At 38.9% G+C, this 20,452-nt stretch overlaps 1 pseudogene; it reads left to right on the top strand.

Moving 5' to 3' along the window:
* Nucleotides 1-390: 390 nt before the first annotated feature.
* LOC102852943 lies at nt 391-1,602 on the top strand (annotated as a pseudogene).
* The last annotated feature ends 18,850 nt before the right edge of the window (nt 1,603-20,452 follow it).

Raw genomic sequence — 20,452 nt, 5'->3', positions numbered from 1 at the left:
GATAGGATAGGGTTCAGAGCTGTTGTACATAGGGTTGCCATGAGACACAAGTGACTCGATGGCACATAACAACAACATCATCAGGTTTCCTTAATCAGAACAAGAGGAGGAAACAAAATAGACTGAAAACCAAATAGAACCCCAAGGACATGTTGGAAAATAACAAAGGATCCAACATTTATATTATTGGCATCCCAGCAGTAGAGAAGAAAAAAAATATGACGGAAATAATTTGAAGACATAAGGATTAAAATGTATGGTGTTTGACAGAAGACATAATTGTGCAGACTCAAGAAGCTAAATAATTCCCAACAGAGTGAACTAAAAAACAACCAAAAAAATGTATTAAGATATATTGTATTTGCTCTACCGGCGGAAACCGACGTCAGGATGTCACACAGGAAGTTCTCAGCCCCCAGGCACGGGTCCCTGGGCTTCCTGCCTCGAAAACGCAGCAGCCGGCACCGCGGGAAGGTGAAGAGCTTCCCCAAGGATGACGCCACCAAGCCCGTGCACCTCACGGCCTTCCTGGGCTACAAGGCCAGCATGACACACATCGTGCGGGAGGTGGACAGGCCGGGGTCCAAGGTGAACAACAAGAAAGTGGTGGAGGCGGTGACGATTGTGGAGATGCCTCCCATGGTGATTGTGGGCATCGTGAGTTACATGGAAACCCCTCGTGGCCTCTGCACCTTCAAGACTGTCTTTGCAGAGCACATCAGTGATGAATGCAAACGGCGCTTCTACAAAAACTGGCACAAGTCTAAGAAGAAGGCTTTTACCAAGTACTGCAAGAAATGGCAGGATGAGGATGGCAAGAAGCTGTTAGAAAAGGACTTCAGCAGCATGAAGAAGTACTGCCAGGTCATCTGGGTCATTGCCCACACCCAGATGCGCCTGCTTCCTTTGTGCCAGAAGAAGGCTCACCTGATGGAGATCCAGGTGAATGGGGACACAGTGGCTGAGAAGCTGGACTGGGCTCGCGAGAAGCTGGAGCAGTAGGTGCCAGTGAGCCAGGTGTTTGGCCAGGACGAGATGATTGATGTCATTGGAGTGACCAAGGGAAAGGGTTACAAAGGGGTCACCAGCCGCTGGCACACCAAGAAGCTACCCCGCAAGACCCACAGAGGGCTGCGCAAGGTCGCCTGTATTGGGGCCTGGCATCCTGCCTGAGTGGCCTTCTCTGTGGTCCGTGCTGGGCAGAAGGGCTACCATCACCGCACGGAGATCAACAAGAAAATCTACAAGATTAGCCAAGGCTACGTTATCAAGGATGGCAAGCTGATCAAAAACAATGCCTCCACTGACTACGATCTCTCAGACAAGAGCATCAATCCTCTGGGTGGCTTTGTCCACTACGGTGAAGTGACCAACGACTTTGTTATGCTGAAAGGCTGTGTGATGGGGACCAAAAAGCGAGTGCTCACTTTCCACAAGTCCTTGCTGGTGCAGACCAAACGCCGGGCTCTGGAGAAGATTGATCTCAAGTTCATCGACACCACCTCCAAGTTTGGCCATGGCCGCTTCCAGACAATGGAGGAAAAGAAGGCCTTCATGGGACCACTTAAGAAAGACCGCATTGCAAAAGAAGAAGGCGCCTAATGTCAGGACTAGATGGAGGGGTCACAATAAAAAATTATTTTCCAGTAAAAAAAAAAAAGATATATTGTATTTAAACATCTGGGGTGGGGAGTGGGGAATCTATGTAATTATTGAAAGCAAACAAAAAGATTATTACATATTACTACAGGAGAATACCATTTGAGTATCACAGCTGTTGTCTTATCTGAAGCCACTGGCCAGATGAAACTATCAACTTTGAATCCAGTAAAATTAACCTTCAACAATGAATGAATAAAGACAGTCTCAGATTAAGCAAAACTTAAACTCCCTGTTGCTAACGGGCCTATTGTTGTTGTTAGGTGTCATTAAATTAAGTACAACTCATAGGGATCCTATGAACAACAGATTTGAACCCTATCCTGTGCTGTCTTCATCATTTCTGACACACTTTAGCCCATTACAACAGTCCATCTCATTAAAGACCTTCCTCTCTCTCTCTGACCCTCTCTCTACCTTTCCAAGCATTATCTCCCTCTCCAAGGAACAGCCTCTCCAACATTCCTGTATGAGAGACTAATAGATTATTTCTCATATTTGTCACAAAGGAGAATTCTAGCTATACTTTCTCAAGACATATCTGTTTGTTCTTTTGACTGTCCATGGAATATTCAACTCCTTTCTACAACACCACATTTCAAAAGCATCAATTCTTTTTCCATCATCCTTATTCATTGTCCAGCTCTCAGATGCATAGTAAGTGATTGGAAAGATTATGGCCTGAATCAGATGCACCTTGGTCCTTGAACTGACATCATCACTCCTCAATAATTTGGAGATGTTTCTGACTGTGGATTTTCCCAGTGCAATGTGTCTCATTTCCTGACTGCTGGTACTAAGGGCTCTAATTGTGTATCCAATAAGATGAAATTGTTGACTCAATATTTTCTCCATCCATCATGACATTGCCTATCAGTCCAGTGCTAAGAATCTTTGTTTTCTTGACATTGATATGCAATCCACACTGAAGGCTGTATTCTTTGATCTTCTACAAGAGCCCTCCTCACTTTCAGCCAGCAAGGTTGTGTCATCTGCATAATACAGGCTATTGATGAGTCTCCCTTGCTACGTACCTCTTTAAAATGGTAAAGAGCAAGTATATCACTTTAAAGATTAAGGTGTACCTGATCCAAGTTTTTATATTTTCAGCTACCGCATATGCATGTGGAAGCTGGACAATGTATAAGGAAGACTAAAGAAGAATTGATGCCTTTTTTAAAAAATACTGAATAAACCATAGACTGTCAAAAGAATAAACAAATATGATTTGGAAAAAGTACAATGAAGGTGTTTCTTGGAAGCAGAGATAGTGAGACTTCATGTCCCACACTTTGTGCATGTTATTAGGAGGCTCCAGTTCCTGAAGAAGGAAATGTTTGGAAAAGTATGAAGTCAGAGAAAAAGAGGAAGACTCTGAGATTGACAGAGACAGAAATAATGGGCTTCAGTTTAGTAGAGATTGTGAGAATGATGTGGGATCAGACATGATTTCATTCTCTTGTACATAGGGGTCACTGTTAGTTGGAACCAATTCTATATCATCTTAAAACAGCAACAAAAATAAATAGGCTTCCCCATGTTTAATTTTATTAATCTTATTTGATAATCGAAACAATTGTAACTATTTGATATTCAGGACAAGGATATTTTAAAGTGAGAAGGACAAAGGTCCCCAATGAAAGTGAGATTTTCATAATTCACTTAAAGGTGTAAATGTTGATAATAGCAGACCTTAATAAATGTTGTGGGGGGTGGTGTGTGTGTGTGTGTGTGTTATAATACTTGTGGAAACCGCTATGAAAACTACACAAAGACACACACCAAAAAGCACTAGAAATAAAGATTAAATCTGAAAAAAAAATTCAGATAACTAACCTCTATCAAAAAATGAAAAGAAAACCACTGTAAAGAAAATGAGAAGAAACAAACAAAAAGAGGCAAGAAATAACTAAATGGTAAGTTTATGCTGACCTTTTGGTTAGCAGATGAGCACTGAACCACTTTACCACCAGTCCTAACTTATTTGTTAAATTTATTTGTTAACCGTAAAAACAATTGATCAAAATACACTAAAGGTAGAGATTAGAAGAGTGTATGTATGTATGTATATATTTATTTATTTTTAGTTTACTGTATTCTCAAAATGCACAATGATGTAGGTCGATTGAAAATAAAAAGGCAGTAGGGCAGTGTCCTAAATTACTTAGGGCTAGGTGACAGGAATATCACAAATGTATGATGTAGAAATTATTTCTCTCAATTTTTAAGGAATAATTTGTGCCATCAAGTTGACTACAAACCACAATACATCTGAAATGTGCCCTGTCCTGCATCATTCGCACAGTCTCTGGCAAGTTCCAGCCCATTGTCACAGTCCCTGTCAATCCAACTTTCTTCTTCTGGTGACTTTATACTTCCCCTCACATGATGTCTTTTTCCAAGGACTGTCCCCATCCTAATAACATGCCAAAATATGTGAAATGAAGTTTCACTATCCTTGCCTGTAAGAGCACACTGGTTGCACTTCCTCCAAGAAAAATTTGTTTGTTCTTTGGCAACCTGTGGGACATTCAGTATTCTTCTCTAGCACCACAACTCTAAGATATTTATTCTTCTTTCATCCTAAAATAGGAGATTAGAAATGTAAATGCAGGCAGCTAGCTCTAAGGCAATATTTTTCTCTCTGTTGGCTCAGGTTAAGAGGACATTCTTTTCAACCTCTGTGAGCCAGTATTCTGTGGAGATTTCCTTGTGTCTTGACATCAGTCTTCTTTGAAATATAGAAGGTTCCCAGAGCATGTGTTCTGCCCCTCTCTCTCCTTTCTTGGTAAGTCCTTCTACTTGCTTCTCTCATCTCGTCTCTAGTATGCAAGCCTTCCTGTAGGGAAACTCTCCTTAGATCAGGTCAGGGCTATGACCTGATTAAGGGGTTTGCATTCCATCCTAATTCCCTCATGTAAAATCAAGACTGAGCACATAAGATCACATCATGGGAGATGACTACATCTTTACATAACTGCCATATTACATCATTTACCTAATTGTCAAACCACTTTGAATTATGGCCCAAATAAGTCAACACATATTTTGCAGTGCATGTGGGGGGGGACACAATTCAATCTATGACAAATGGTAAAAGCAAAGACTCCCAAAGGGTATCCACCTCAGTTGCATAATCCAGAAGGTTTATAAGAGAATATAGTCAATGTAGAAAAGTGGAAAAGAATAAATTAGAGGAATTTGTTGAAATAAGTGATAAAAAAACAGTCACTAAAACATTGTACAATGATGCCAAAACCTTGAAATAGAGTATGGCACTTACTCAAGTTGAAATACCACATGACAAGTAATTACTCTGATGTAACTTAGCTATTATTTTATTCTATTTTCATGTGTATATTCACAAAAGAAATGAGAATATGTTCATGAGAAAGCTCATACATTAATGCTTTTGTAGTATTATTTCTAATATCCAGAATAGAAACAACTCATCTCTCTCATCTCCCTGTGAGTTGTTGAATATACAAGTAAAAAGTTATAAAGCTACACAATGAGATAATATTCTAATGTGTTGTTGTTGTTATGTGCCATCAAGTTGCTTCAACTCATAAAAACCCTTTGTACAATAATAACCCAGAAATCTGCTCTGTCTTGTGCCAACCATATTGTCTCTGACATACCTACCCTCATTACCCCAGTCGGTGAAACAATCCCATCTCATTAAGGGTCTTCCTCTCTTGTGCTGTCCTTCCACCTTCCCAAGCTTGATGTCCCTCTCCAAGGACTGGTCCCTCTTTGCAACATGTCAGACAAAGTCTCAGAATCCTTGCCTCTAAGGAGCAGCCTCATTTCGTCCTCTCTAGGATGAACATGTTTGTTCTAGTTATCTATGATATATTCAATACTCTTCTCCAGCACCACAGTTCAAAGGCATCAGAAAGGATAAAATACCAAGACAATTTGAGTGAACCTTAAAAACACAGTAAGTGAAAAAAACTGGAAGACACAGAAGGCCACATGTTGAATGAATTAATTTATATGAAATGTCCAGAATAGGCAAATCCATAGGTGGATTAGTGATAAACAGGTAAAGGGCAAAATTGGGAGATGCAGGACTTCTTTTTTGGGGTGATATAAGTTTCCTGAAATTAGATAATGGTGATAATGATAGTAGATATCCACACCTATATTAACAGTATTTGACTTATACAGTGAAAAAGGGCTAATTATATGGTATATGAATGGCTGCTGCAAACTGAAGAATTTCAGGAAAAAAGGCCTTGATGATCCACTTCTAGAAAATTAATGACCAAAAAACTTGGGGGAACACAGCTCTGCTCTAGCACACACAAGTTCACCATGAAACATTATGAATGCCACGACAATTCTAAGAATTGTTTCATAACTCTTCAAAATTGTTGTTATTATGTGCCATGGAGTTGACTATGACTCATAGGGACCCTATGAGCAGAAGATCTGAACCTTGTCCTGTCCTGCCCTGTCCTCACGGTCTCTGACTGACTTGAACCCATTGTTATAGTCACTGTCAGTCCCTCTTGATGAGGATTGTTCTCTCTTGTCTGACCCTCCACCTTTCCCAGAATGATGTCCTTTTCTGAAGACTGGTCTCTCCTAACAGGCCTAAATTATGTGAGATGAAGGTTCACCCTCTTTGTCTCTAAGATGCTCCTTGTCCACACTTCCTCCAAGATAGATTTGTTTCCCTTTTTGGCAGTGCAAGAGATATGAGTACTCTTTGCCAATGCCACAATTCAAAGACATCTGTTCTTCTCCTGTTAACCTTATTCATTGTCCAACTTGAAGATGCACTGGAAGCAATTGAAAACACCAAGGACTGGAATAGGTACACCTTAGTTCTGATAAACGGGCATTGTTGCTATTTAGCACTTTGGAGAGGTCCTAGACCCAGTAAGTAAAACTTAAGTAAGCAGCTTTTCCCAATGCCGCATGTCTTGATTTCATTTTTGACTGCAGCCGCAAGGGATGCTGACTGTGTATCCAGGTAAAATGTAGGCACTGGCCACTAAGTGTTTGTTGTTATGTATCATTGATTTAGAGCCAACTCAGAGCTGACCCCCAGTGAGTTTCCAGAGGTAATAAATCACGTGGAAAGAGATTGTCTAACTTTCTGCCATAGAGCTGCTGATATGTTTGGATTGGTAGCACATTTTTCTTACCTCTAAGCCACCAGAGCTCCTCAAGTTATGTTAGAATAATTGAGGTGCAACTTTTGTAATACAAAAAGTTAATTTCTTTCAGAAGAAATACTCTATTCCAAGTCTATCCTCCATCATGAAATCTGAAGAAAACCCTGTGTTAAAATGCTTCCTCATTTGCATTCCAATGACACCTTCCTAGGCCTCCTTCTCAGATATTTTTTTTCCTTGAGTACAGACTGTGTCCTACTAACTATATATCCTCTGCCCTTTTTTTTTCAGATGCTGATAGATAGATAGTAAGCACTTTGAAAGAACTGTGAAGTTGGAGAAGAGTGCGGAATATCCAGTAGATGGCCAAAAGAACAGAAACATCTTGGTGAAGGTACAACCAAAGTGCTCCTTGGAGGCAAAGATGATAAAGCTTCATCGCACAAACTTTGGGCATGTTGGTAGAGGAGGTTATTCCTCAGAGACAGACATTGTGCTTGAGAAGGTGGAGGAAGACCCTTGACTAGATGTATTGACACAGTGACTACAAGAATGGGCTTGAGGGTGTGGGAGATTGTAAAGATCACTCAGGATATCACAGAGTTCATATCTGTTGTTCATAGGGGCACTATAAGTCAGGCTCAATGGCACCTAACAACAAAATAACAACAATAAGTAATTCAGGAGCTCTGGTGGTGCAACGGCTAAGCTTTTAGCTGCTAACCAAAAAGTTACTGGTTAGAATTAGCCATCCCTCTAAGTAAGAAAGATGTGGCAGTCTGATTTTGTAAAGATTTCTAGTCTCAGAAATCCTATGGGAGTGTTACTGTCCTATAGGGTTTGTACAAATCAGAATATATTTGTTGGTAAAGGATTTTTTTTTGTTTAATAAATAATTGTGACAGTAATTTGATGTGAATATGAGTATATTGTGTATTATAACAGAATTATGATAGTCTTTCTTGGCTGAGGGAATTGCTTAAATAATCTACCATTACCCCAGACCAGAAAAACACATTAGATGTTACAGGAAAAAAACAGTTAATCCCAGAGTTGTGAATAGCTCCTTGAGAATTGTTTACATCACTTTTAAACATAGTCTACGAATTGTCAACAAAACCTGATTTATCAGTATTTATGTAATAAATTTAGTTCAAACCACTTTAAAGAAATAAATACAGAAGGACAAAGGCTTTGGTTTTTATAGATCTTAAATAATGGTATTGAAAAGACTGAGGGGGGTGAGAACATCTCATCCTTCTTCCTGCCCTTGATGACAACATCTTAAATCTCTCCACAGATCTGTGTGGCACTTCAATTAATGAATCCCCTGAGAATGATGGTCCTTTGTACGAAGTCAGTCTTGTTAAAACACTCCCTGCTATCATAAATCACATCACTGAAGCATAGCCTACTATATTTCCCCTCACAGGATAAAGGTACCTCTGTGTACTGCTGCTCTTTTTTAATAGTTCCAGCGTAAAGGTCCAGAGGCAGAATTCTGAGGACTCCCAAGTACCCTCTGACATCCTTGTTTCCCATACATACCAAGAATGACACTCTCATCTCCTTTGCTCTCTTCTCTCCCCGAATATCTGTGACAACAGTGCACTCCTTTCCCCTTCTAAAAAAACTCAGCCCGCTATGAAGCACTTATGTTCATTTGCCATCTACATTCCTGTAGTCATTCACATTGAAGTGTGAGTGCAAGGAGGCATTTTCCTGTGATTATCAAATGAATAGTGTCTAAAGCTTTCACTCTATTTATTTGTTTATGGAATTTTAGGAGTTAGCAAGTAGACAATGTCTTCTTTTCTGGATGGCTTGGAGAGGAGTCTCAGAAGGGATTACTTATAGTCCTCATTAAAGATAATATCCACTTCACTGCTTCACACTTTAAGAAAATCAAGTTTGAATTGGTCTAGTAAAAGGAAGAAAGTTCTAAGACCATGAGCTGTTGGAAGTGGAAAAAGTTGTGTTGTTTCTTCATTGGCTTTTGGGACCTATCTGCAAGGCTTGTTATTTGAATCCAACAGCCACTCAGTGGGAGAAACATGTTTAGTCTCCTTTCCCGAAGGTTTATAAGCTTCAGAAACCCAGTGGAAGGTCACCTGGGTTCACAATTGTTTCAGTGCCACTGGGTTTGGTCTTTTCTTGTCCTCACAATTTAGGACTGCTTTGCTAAGTTCCATATCATATGATTTCTATGGCATGCAACACTAGCTTGTGTATGTGCCTGTGTCTGTGTGTGCGTGTGTGTGTGTACAAGTGTTCAATACATACAGCATTACCACATCTGGACTCCTTATCTAAAGTACTAGTCTCTTAAGGCATTCCTTCCTATGGATATGAAGTTTCTGAATATATTATCTCTATTTATGCAGGGATTATAGAACTCTTTTTAAAAATACCTTACAGTAAGTAAAAAAGACCTCTAAAACTTTCAATAAAGCATAACAATTTAGGAAAATCTCTGCCAAACCTGAATTATTCAAATGATAATGATTAACTCATAGCTCTCTATTCCACTCAACAATGGGGATAATGATTTGAATAATGAACTCAGTTTATGTTCCTTGAGTCAAGACTAGACTGTATTCAAAAAGATGAGTTCATCACAGTCATGGACTTGATAATTTCCAAGCCGGTAATTCATTTCCTGCAGAATGAGCAAATGAAGAGTTTTAAACTTACATCAATTTCCATAATTATTTAATGTAATCCCTCATGGAAATGAATAGGTAATTAGAGTAATACGGTATTGCTAAGAAATGTTGTAGAAAATCATAAAACTGGTATGCCTATGTGTACCTTAAGTAATGCTGTGTCTCTGAAGAAGAGAACGAGCTATGTATCATAAAGCTTAAGAGAGATTTCTATTTGTGAATCAATGTACTAATGACTAAAACCAGATTAATTTTACAGTGTTCTGTTTTAAACTGATAGAGAAATGAAAAGGCACTAAAGAAAATGCCAAAGCTAGATAGCAGCTGTAGAATGTAATGGGAATTAGAATAAGTGTTATGAGACTCTTACCAATTTTTCCTCCATTTTAATCCTCTCTTCTCATTTTTACGATTCTCACATAGATCACCCCTAGATAAATTCAGTTGGTTAAGCAGATACAGTGCCTCACACATGTTATGTTTCAAATATTACATCTGAGAACGTTTACCTATTAAAAAGATTAAATAAAAAGTCTTCAAACTGTCCCTTAAGATCTTTCATTCATATTCTTCTTAACAGACACTTTTCTTTAAAATGACCCCCCTGGACAAACAGAACGATTATAGTCTACCCATACTGGCCTTGTTGTTGTTATTAGGTGCTGTCGAGTCAAGTGTGACTAATAGCAACCCCATGAACCACAAATATGAACCCTGTCTATCCTGTAACATCCTCACAATTTCTGATGCACTAGAGCCCATAGCCATGGTCACTGGGTCAATTCATCTTGTTGAGGGTCTCCTCTTTCCACAATCCTCCACCTTCCCCAAAACAATAGCCCTCTCCAAGAAATACCTTCTCCTAACAACATGCCTGAATTATGAAAGATGAAGCCTTACTGGATACTGGCCTTACGATTCCTTTTTTTTTTAAATAAAAACACAAAAACAACAACAAGAACAACTGATAAATTCTTTTTTGCAAGTGTTGCGATATGCTCTGTCCCATGGTGTCTTATTCATATATATAATAGCACTTTAATACAACTCTCTAGATTTGTACATGTGCCTTGATTCTGATTTCCTTTGAATTTACCTCATTGTTAACCACTTTATATGTTTGTGATAAAAGCTTATATAGTAGTGGAATTAGAAAAACCCAGGAGGAGTGAGAAAGGAACCATGATATATAAAATAACAGCTATATTTCCTTTCTCAGTACTTTTTCAATCTGTATCAAACAGATTACTCAAGAGCTGGGGTTTATGAAGAGGAATGTGGCATCAGGATTGGAGGAATACTCCTCAACAACCTGCCTTATGCAGATGATACAACCTTGCTGGCTGAAACTGAGGAGGACTGACGTGTTTTTTTTTGTTTTGTTTTTTAAATTTTATTTTATTATTTTTGTGTGCGTGTACCATCAAATCAGATCTGACTGGTACAGGAGGAGATTGCCCCTCCTTCCCCGGCAGAGCATCTGGTGGATTCGAACTGTGCACCTCTGGGATTGTAGTTGCAGCTTCTTGCCACTAGGCCACCAGAGCTCCCCGGAGGACTGACATTTTTGCTGCAGAAGATCAAGTACTGCAGCCTTCGGTATGGATTACTTCTCCACATCAGAAAAACAAAATCCTCACCACCAGGCCAATAGGTAGCATTATGATAGGTGGAGAAAAGTTTGAAGTTGGGGCAGTGGAATCAGATGAGTGATAGACAGTGGTGTTGGCTCAGGATAGGAAAAGGTTCATAGGGTTCTATGAATTGTAGTTGACTTGAGGGCAACATGTTGTTATATGCCACCGAGTCAACTCTGACTCATAGCAATCCTATGTACAACAACTCTGAACCCTGCTCTATCTTGAGCTCTCATTACCCTAGACATTGAGTCAAGCCATCTCATTTAAGGGTCTTCCTCTCTTGTGCTGTCCCTCTACCCTCCCAACCATGATGTCCTTCTCCAAGGACTGGTTCATAGGGATTATATTAATGCAGCTTGATGCACTCTCCAAGAATATTGGGTAAACAAGAAGCTCAGCAGTAAAACTTAGCAGTAAAACTGACTGCAAACTTTGTTCATCTGAGTAAAAATTAGAGGATTTTTTTTTCTTGTTAAAGTGAAATGTCCCCAGGGGGAAAGCACTTTTAAAAGTGAACAGTTGGGATGCATCTATGAGACTTTCAGCTTGCCAATCTGTCACCCTGTAATAAATCATACTGGATAAACCAGAACTGCCATACAGAGCTCAGCATCTCTTGTTTATTGTCTTATTTTCAAATCTAAATGAACACTTAAGGATTAGTGGGTGTTTGAGGAACTCCTGCTGCAAGAAGTAGAAGGAAGTAAGCAAGCCAACGATAATCAAATGAACTTGCAGGTAAAATCAGAAACTGTACAGTGCAGGAGAAAATGTCACAAAACAACTGCAATATTTTTTATATTTATTTAAAAGAGAAGTTATAGCTATGAAACACTTGAGAAGAAATGAAAATTTTAAAAAATAAATTAAAAAATTTTCCAGAAATTAGAGAGGGGGAAAATCAATAGATTGACACTAAAATCAACAGGTTGAGGGTCTTCCTCTCCTTTGCCATCCCTCCATTCTTCCAAGTACGATGTCCCTCTCCAAGGAATAACCTCTCCTAGCAACATGCCCAAAGTAAGATGAAGTTTCATCATCTTTGCCTCCAAGGAGCATTCTGGATGGTATTGGTGAAGAATACTGAATTTACCATGGACTGCTAAAAGAACAAGGGAACTCTGGAGGCCTCCTGCGTGAAGAGTTGAGCTGCCCTTCAAGGTAGGTTGCTTGAATCACCAGCTGCTCTGTGGGAGAAAGATTGTCAGTGTCATTTCATGTGCTTTGGACAACCTTCTGAGGGTCAGTTAGAAGTTGGTTCTGACTCGAGGGCAAGGAGGTTTGAGGACAAAAGAACAAACAGATATGATTTGAAAGAGGTGCAACAAGAATGCCCTTGGATGATCGCAGGGAGGAGTGATAAGGCACACTGACAAAGGAGATTAATCAGAACTGGCTTTGACAAGCACTGTGGCAATTGGACAATTAAAACAGACATTTGGGGAGGGGAGAAGAGTGAACTGGGGAGGAGGGTAGAGAAAACAGTGCAACAATGAATGAATGAAAACCCAAAATCTCTGTAAATGTTCATTAAAACTAATAAAATTTAATAATAATTTTTTTTAAAAAAAGGATGATCGAACTTTTTCCTCACATGCTTTGGGCATATTATCTGGAGGCGCCTGTCTCTAGAGAAAGACATCATGCTTGCTAAAATAAAGGATAAGAGAGAGAAAGGCACGCAATGAGATGGATTGAGACAGTGGTTCCAACAAAAGGCTTAAGCACAGCAGAGATGGAAGGATGTGCAGGACTGGCTAGGATTTCATTCTGTTGGCTATAGGGTTGCTATGAGCCCGGGCTAATTTGATAGCAACCAACAATGCTTTACTGAATACTTCTCTCACATGTGTCTGCCTCGTTCAGCCCATAGCCTTAATTAGGGCCCCCATGCGTTCATTTCTGTACATAATTGTGCTGCAGCCTACTCACTAACTCTGGGTTAGAGACTTGATTCCTCAGGGATTCTTATTAGATGCGGAGATAACCACATTAATCTCTTGCCTAAAATATTATCATAATTCTCCGTTATTTAAAAAGAAAATAAAATGTAGTTCACTAAGTAAGATTAAGGGTCTTCTTGATTTGAGCTTTTATCAACTGTCAAAATTTTATCTACCACATCCATAAGCTATGCTTAAAATCTGACTAAATTTTATTTTCTTACTGGAAGACTTTTGAATATGCAAGCTTCTTTGTCCCAAACCTACTATTTTCACCTGTCGAGTTCCTATTCATTTTTTTTAAGACACAAGTGGGAATGGGAAATCAACATTGATCCTCTCAGGTCTACAAGAGGGCCTTCCTTTGCTCTACTGTAATGCTTTGTGTGTGCTTTCTCGGTGTTCTGATTGTAATGAGATCTTCTTAGCAAGACATGTTTATGTGAAATTTTAGTATACTGGTATTTCTTTCCATGCAACTTTTTGGTGGTCACAAAATGTTTTTTGTGAATTGAGAGTCACTTGTGAATAATGCGGGTAGTTATGTATTTTAAAGGAAGGTATGCAGATTACAGAATGGGGCTGGGAATGGGGAATGGGTGAGGAAAGATGATGTGAATGGCCCAGAAAGTTAAAAGAAACAAGAATGAGAAGGCATTTCTGGTTTTTTTTTTTCCTTATAACTACATTCTGTTAGTTTTGTAAGGAGGGAAGGAGATTGAGATAGGGAGCTAAGACTTCTGTGAGAATGGCTTGAGAGGATGCAAGGAAAATAGGAAGGAAAAACCTACACATGGAATTGAGAACAGTCATTAACAAGTTATGAGTTGCTGATTAAAAACACACTAAACATTCATATGGAGAAACACACACAACTCTTCATTCCACATACACCATATCTGTAGGAAAGCCAAATGCATTTGTAGACAACTTGTTGAAGACTGGTAGGTGGAAATCAACACATTATCAGAGATAATCAAGATCAAGATGTTATCATAAGATTCAGATGCATAAAATCTCCTTGATATTATCAGTATTCTCACTTAATTATTTTATTTTGATGACTGTAAACAAGATGTATAAGGGCTATCTTTGGTGTACCTTTCACACACGTCCTGTTCTCCTCACCCCCACCCCTCGCCCTCCCTCATAAAGCACCCCAGAATGCTCCTTAGAGGTAAAAATGATGAAGCTTCTTCTCACATACTGTGATGTTAAAGGTTTATTGTTCAAAATGGTTTTGCTTGCTAATGACTTTGACTTTGCCACTGTAGATGGGTGAGAATATGCAAATTGAGTGTGTTAGTCTATCTACAAGGCGATTGGCTAGTCTCGCCATTAAATTGAGTTGATTTAGCAGCAGAATTTGAAACTCACCACCAGCAAAGAAGAAACAGAGAATACAGTATGCCCTTTGGGCCACAGATTTTTCTGTCAGCCGGACTTACAGGAGAGCATCAACCACCACAGTAATGAGATGGAGATGACCTTAAGACTGCTACTCCAGAGAATCAGATCACTGAGTGCATCAAAAACTTTCTCCAATACAGTGAATATAAATCCCACACATTTGGAAAAACATCTGGCAGTGGCCTCTCAAATGAGGGTCTCAAAGTTGAGGGCCTCCCCAAGAAAAAGACTGATACTCAATTACAAGATAGGCAAAGTAGGACATATGATAACTAAGAAACACATGAGGAAATGCTCAAAATCACTAGCAAACAGAGAGTTGCAAATCAAAACTAAATACTATCTCACTCCAGCAGCAGTTCCAAAGTTTTAACAACATAGTGAACTATAAATGTTGGAGAAGATGTGAAGAGATTGGGACTCTTATGCACTCCTCGTAGGATTATAAAATGGTACAATTATGGAAGGCAGTTTGACATTTCCCCAAAGAGCTGAACATAGAAATCCATATGACCCAGCTAATCTACTGCTGGAGATATATCCCAAGGAAAGCAAAACTGAAACATAAATGAAGATGTTAACATCTATGTTCACAGCAACATTATCCACAATAGTAAGAAAAAGGAAACAGCCCAAATGTTCATCAACAAATGAAAGGTTTGAGAAAGTGTACATCCACACAGTAGAATAGTTTGCAGCACTAAGGAACAATAATTTCACAAAATGCTATATAACTTGGGAGAGACTAGAAAGCATTAGGCTGAGAGAAATATCTCAGTCACATAAGGATAAATGTTGTATAAGACCATTACTGTGATAATAGAATGATAAGAACAAAACAAGTTAAAAACAATAGAATGATAACTGAACAAAACAAATAGAATGATAACAACAAAATATAAAGTATGTATTACTATTCAAAAGGGAAAGGGGAAAGGGAGAAGGAGATCAGATAAAGGGTAAGCGAAAATCACTGGCATAGCAGATTTGTAGGTGAGGTGGGCGGGAACTTGAAAATATGAGATGGTAATAGGTATAGAGCAATGGCAATTACATAATTCATATGATGGATGGTGAAGAGATTGAGATTATTCACGGCTTTAGATTGCTTGACTCCATGGGTAACACTCTTGGTACCAGTAGCCAGAAAATTAAAAGGCATATTGCCATGGGAAAGTCTGCTGTTAGGGACCTCTCCAAAGTACTGAAGAGCAATGGTGTCTCTCTGGAGACTAAGGTGCGTCTGATACAGGCCATGGTCTTTGCAATCACTTGTTATGCATCAGAGAGTTGGACGATGACTAAGGAGGATAGAAGGAGAATTGATGCCTTTGAGATGTGGGGCTGGAGAAGAGTATTGAGGATACCATGAACTGCTAGGAAAACGAACAGATTCATCCTGGAAAGGGTTAAACCACGAGGCTCCCCTGAGGCAAGGATTCTGAGGCTCTGTCTAACATACTTTGGACATGTTGTGAGGAGAGACCGGTCCTTGGAGAGGGACATCATGCTTGGGAGGGTGGAGGGACGGCGCAGGAGGGGAAGGCCCTCTATGAGGTGGATTGATTCAGTGACTGGGGTAATCGTGATGGGTGTGTCAGAGACAGTGTGATTGGCACAGGACAGAGCAGAGTTTTGGGCTATTGTACATAGGGTCGCTATGAGTTGCAAGCGACTCGACGGCACATAACAACAACAACAAACTCATGAATGATTATGTAAAACACAAAGTACATGGACAAAACATAATGTATATGAATGATTATATGCAAACCAATACAAAACTTTTAAAAAATAAGAGCAAACACCTTTTGCTCTGTTGACTCAGCTAGCTAATTCTTGAAGATTCTTCTATTTAAATCTAATTTTCCTCCAATTCCTGTAAGGAATTGGTCCTTCCTTCCTAGAGACAACCTGCCATGTTCTTAGACTTTATCTTTGGTGGTGTAGTCTGCAGAGAATTGCACACTAGCTCAAAGGTTGCATCTCTCTTGCAGTTCAAACCCACTAGAGGTTATGTGAGAGAAAGATGGTCAGTCTTCTCCCGTGCAATATGCAGCCTTGGAAACCCGCTGGAGGGTTAGCTCTGAGTTGTTTCAGACTCAACGGCAATCAGTGAGTCATATCCACAGCTGAAGCTCTACTATCCAACATCTCCAAAGCTGTATTTCTGTTTTGGATCCTCTGTTGTACTCAACATTTTAAAGTTGTGTGTGCAATTTACTGTAACTTGTTCTCCCAAATAATTCAAATCCAAGCAGTAGAAGAGGAAGTTGAAGGATTATTACATTATTTGCCTCTGAAAATCCACCAGAAGGTCAGCTATGGATCAGTTGTGATTTGATCGGCACATAACAACACCATAAGAATGGTAATACTAGCTCATATTTAATGAATGTTTACTGTGGTTCAGAGACCACATATGATAACATTATAAATAGCTTCAATGTGGTTGCTATTCTCTTATAAGCAGGGCTCTACACCCTTGGGAAACTATGGAATCAGGATTTGAAATAGATAAATTAGCTTCAGAGCCCACACTCTTAACCTTTCAACCAAATGGTTTCCCCTAGAACGAGCCCTGAGAGAGAGAGAAAAAAAAATCTGCATTTATTTTACTCAGTTTATCATCTTGTAGAGTGCTTGAACATAAAGGGTTTGTTGTTAGCTGTCTTTATCCCATGGGGGTACATACAGGTTATTTGTTGAATGCATAGTGGATTAAGGAGGAGATAAGAGTTTTATTAGTCAATGAAAGAAAGTATTTCAGAACTATAGAATGTTTACCTTCAGGGAAAGAGGGAGTCTACTCTTGATTAGTCACCAAATAAGGATGAAGGTCATGGACTCTAAAATGATTTTACTTTGGCTTTGCTGAGGAAACTCTGAAAAGGCAAGTAGACAGAATGAGTAATAATGCTATGGAAACAGGAATTGATTTTATATTGGTTCCACAGAGTCATCATAATGCAGACAGTCTGACTTCTCTATTGATCTGAGCTGGAGTTAAGTAAGTGAGCCGGATGTAAATTTCCTAACTTATCACTAAGAGTCAGCCAGACCTTGAAAGAATGTTTCTCTCTTATTCTCTTAAACCCTTTCTGTAATATGTAGGACTATTTGGAACTGTATGGCCAGATTGAAAGTTAAGAAATTATACATACTTTTGTTAACTAATAAATATATTAATAAAACAGGAACCTCCCGTTAAAGAGGAAGATCATGATAGCTCATGCTGAAGACTCTTGTCATTTCATTTGAAAGATGAGTTGAGTTCAGAGATGTCTGTTGTTGCTGCTTAGTGCCGTCAGTTGTCTCTGACTCAGGAGTCTGATCCTTCACCCTCCTCACAGTCTCTCAGGTGCTGAAGCCCACTGTTGTCATCAGTAGGTGATCTTTAGGGGAATGTTGTTGATTTTAGGTACTGTTTAGTCCAAGTACCTATGGATGACAGATTGGAACCCTGTCCTATCCTGTGCCATCCTCACAATCTCTGACACACACGAGCCCATTGCTGCAGTCACTGTATAAATCCACTTGGTTGAGGGTCTTTCTCACCTCTACCATCTTTCTACTCTTCCAAGCAAGATGCCTTTTTTTTTTTAAGGAGTGAAAACCTCTGGTAGAAACATGCCCAAAGTATATGAGACGAAGCTTTGCCATCCTTGCTTCCAAGGAACACCCTGGCTACACCTTCTCCACCACATATCTCTCTGTTCTTTTGTTAGTCTATGGGATGTTCAGTCTTCCAACATCACAACTCAAGGGTATCAATTCTTCTGTTGTTTTTATTCATTGCCTAGTTCTTACCAACACAATAAGTGATTGAAAAGACTAAATTGCATGCATCTTCACCGCTCCTTAATAATTTAGACAGGCCCTTGACTACACATCTTCCCAGTGCAATACATATCCTGACTGATGGTACCAAGTGTATTGATTGTGGATACAAGTAAGATTAAGTCACTGACAGTTTCAATCTCTTTTCCATCCATCATGATGTTGCCTCTCATTTCAGTGGGGAGTTTTTTTTCCTTGACATTGATATGCAATCCATATTGAAGGCTGTATTCTTTGATCTTCTGCTGCAAGTGAGTCAAGTCTTCCTCATTTTGAGCAAGCAAGGTTGTTTAATCTGCACAATGAAGGTTATTGGTGAGTCTTCCACCAATCTTGATGTCACATTCTTCTTCATAGAGTCCAGTTTCTCAAATAATTTGCTCAGCCTACAGATTAATAGACGTGGAGAAAAGGATACAAACTTAATACATTCCTTTCTTAATTTTTAAACCATGTAGTATTGTCTTGCTCTGTTCACAAAACAGCTTCTTGGTATAGTTATAGGTATAGGTATACATATACATGTATATATATATACATACACACACGTGTATATATGTTTTGTATGTGCACAATTAAGTGTTCTGGGATTCCCATTCTTTTCAAAGTTAACTATAACTTGTTATGGTCCACACAGTCAATAAAGCAGAAATAAATATTCTTCTGATATTCTTGGCTTTTGCCAGGATTCATCTAACATGGGAATACAATCCCAAAATAATTTTTTTGAGAACTCAGAAATTTTTTTGGGATTTGAGACAGTCTACCTTATTCTTAATTTTTGTCACCAAATCTGTACTTTCTGACTACCATTGTTTCTAACTTTACATTCTAGTCATCTATTATCTTTAACACCTCTTGATTGCATGGTGTTTTTTTTTTATTTCAGACTGCAATATTTGGTAAAAATCTTCCATTTCCTCTTACTTAGCTTTAGCAGTAGGAGTATATATTTGGGTAATAGTTGTATTAACAGGACTTCCTTGTACGTATATGGTTAATATCTTATTACTCACAACATTATACTTCAAGATAGAACCTGAGATTTTTTTTAACTATGAATGCACTACCATTCTTATTCTGTTTTATTCCCAGCATAGTATTGAATTAAGAAAGATAAGGCTGTATCTTCTCTATATAACTAATCAGGCTACATTTTGAATAAATTATTTGAGAAACTCAACTCCATGAAGAGGAATGTGACATGATGATTGGAGGAAGACAAGAAGACTCATCAGTAACCTGCATAATGCAGATGACACAAACTTGCTTATTGAAAGTAAAGAGGACTTGAAGCACTTGCTGCAGAAGATCAAACACTGAAGACTTCTATGGAATTTGCCATTCAATATGACTCCCTCTAGCCCTCATTTGATGTTTCAGTGTGGATGGGAGGGACTATCTGAGCAAGGCATGCTGGCTTATCCACAAAGGATTGATTCTCTACCATTCCATAAGGGGATTGGCCACTTATAACAGTCTACAAGTGGATTGGTTAGCCTTGCCAATAAATTGAAGAGCTCCAGCTGCAGAGAATAGTAACCTTCCCCCACCAGAAAACATGGAATTCTTCCTCTACCCAAAGAAGAGAGACTTGGTGAAATGTAGGACATGTTCCTGGATAGCAGCAGCAGCAATGGCTGAACTGGAGAACTGATGTGAGATGGGACTTTGAGGGTGGGTCAGAATTCAAGATTAGTAGGACTGAGAACTTGGGAATGGCATGAGGCTTGAGGCAGACATGCCTGCATACACATTTTGGTAACTGTCTTGATGGTATTCAGTTATTAATCTGAATTACAACCTTTTGACTCCCCCAATAGGGTTCTGTGGTCTGTGAGCTATCACATCAGATTTTGGACCCAGCAAAGCAGTAATATTGGTGTTGAGATGATTATAAAGAGATATTGTACAATTTTATGATTAGGGGTGTGTGAGGGAAATTGAAGAATCTGTTCTGGAAGACAATGTATTTGAATTTTGTAAATAAATTAGTGTAATTTAAAAAAAATAGAAGTGGAAGAAACACTCTAGGTACATAAAAATATCCTTAAATTACTAACACAAAAATAATAAAAATTTTATGCATATAAGAAAAAGAGATAAGGGATTGTGGGGAACATGTTTGATCCTACAGGAACTGGTTTTGTGTTACAGATGGTATG

This window comes from Elephantulus edwardii, unplaced genomic scaffold, assembly GCF_000299155.1.
Source record: "Elephantulus edwardii isolate Elephantulus edwardi_28Jun2011 unplaced genomic scaffold, EleEdw1.0 scaffold00139, whole genome shotgun sequence".
Lineage (NCBI taxonomy): Eukaryota > Metazoa > Chordata > Mammalia > Macroscelidea > Macroscelididae > Elephantulus > Elephantulus edwardii.
Note: the sequence above shows the minus strand (reverse complement) of the source record. Positions and strands in the feature narration are given on the sequence as shown.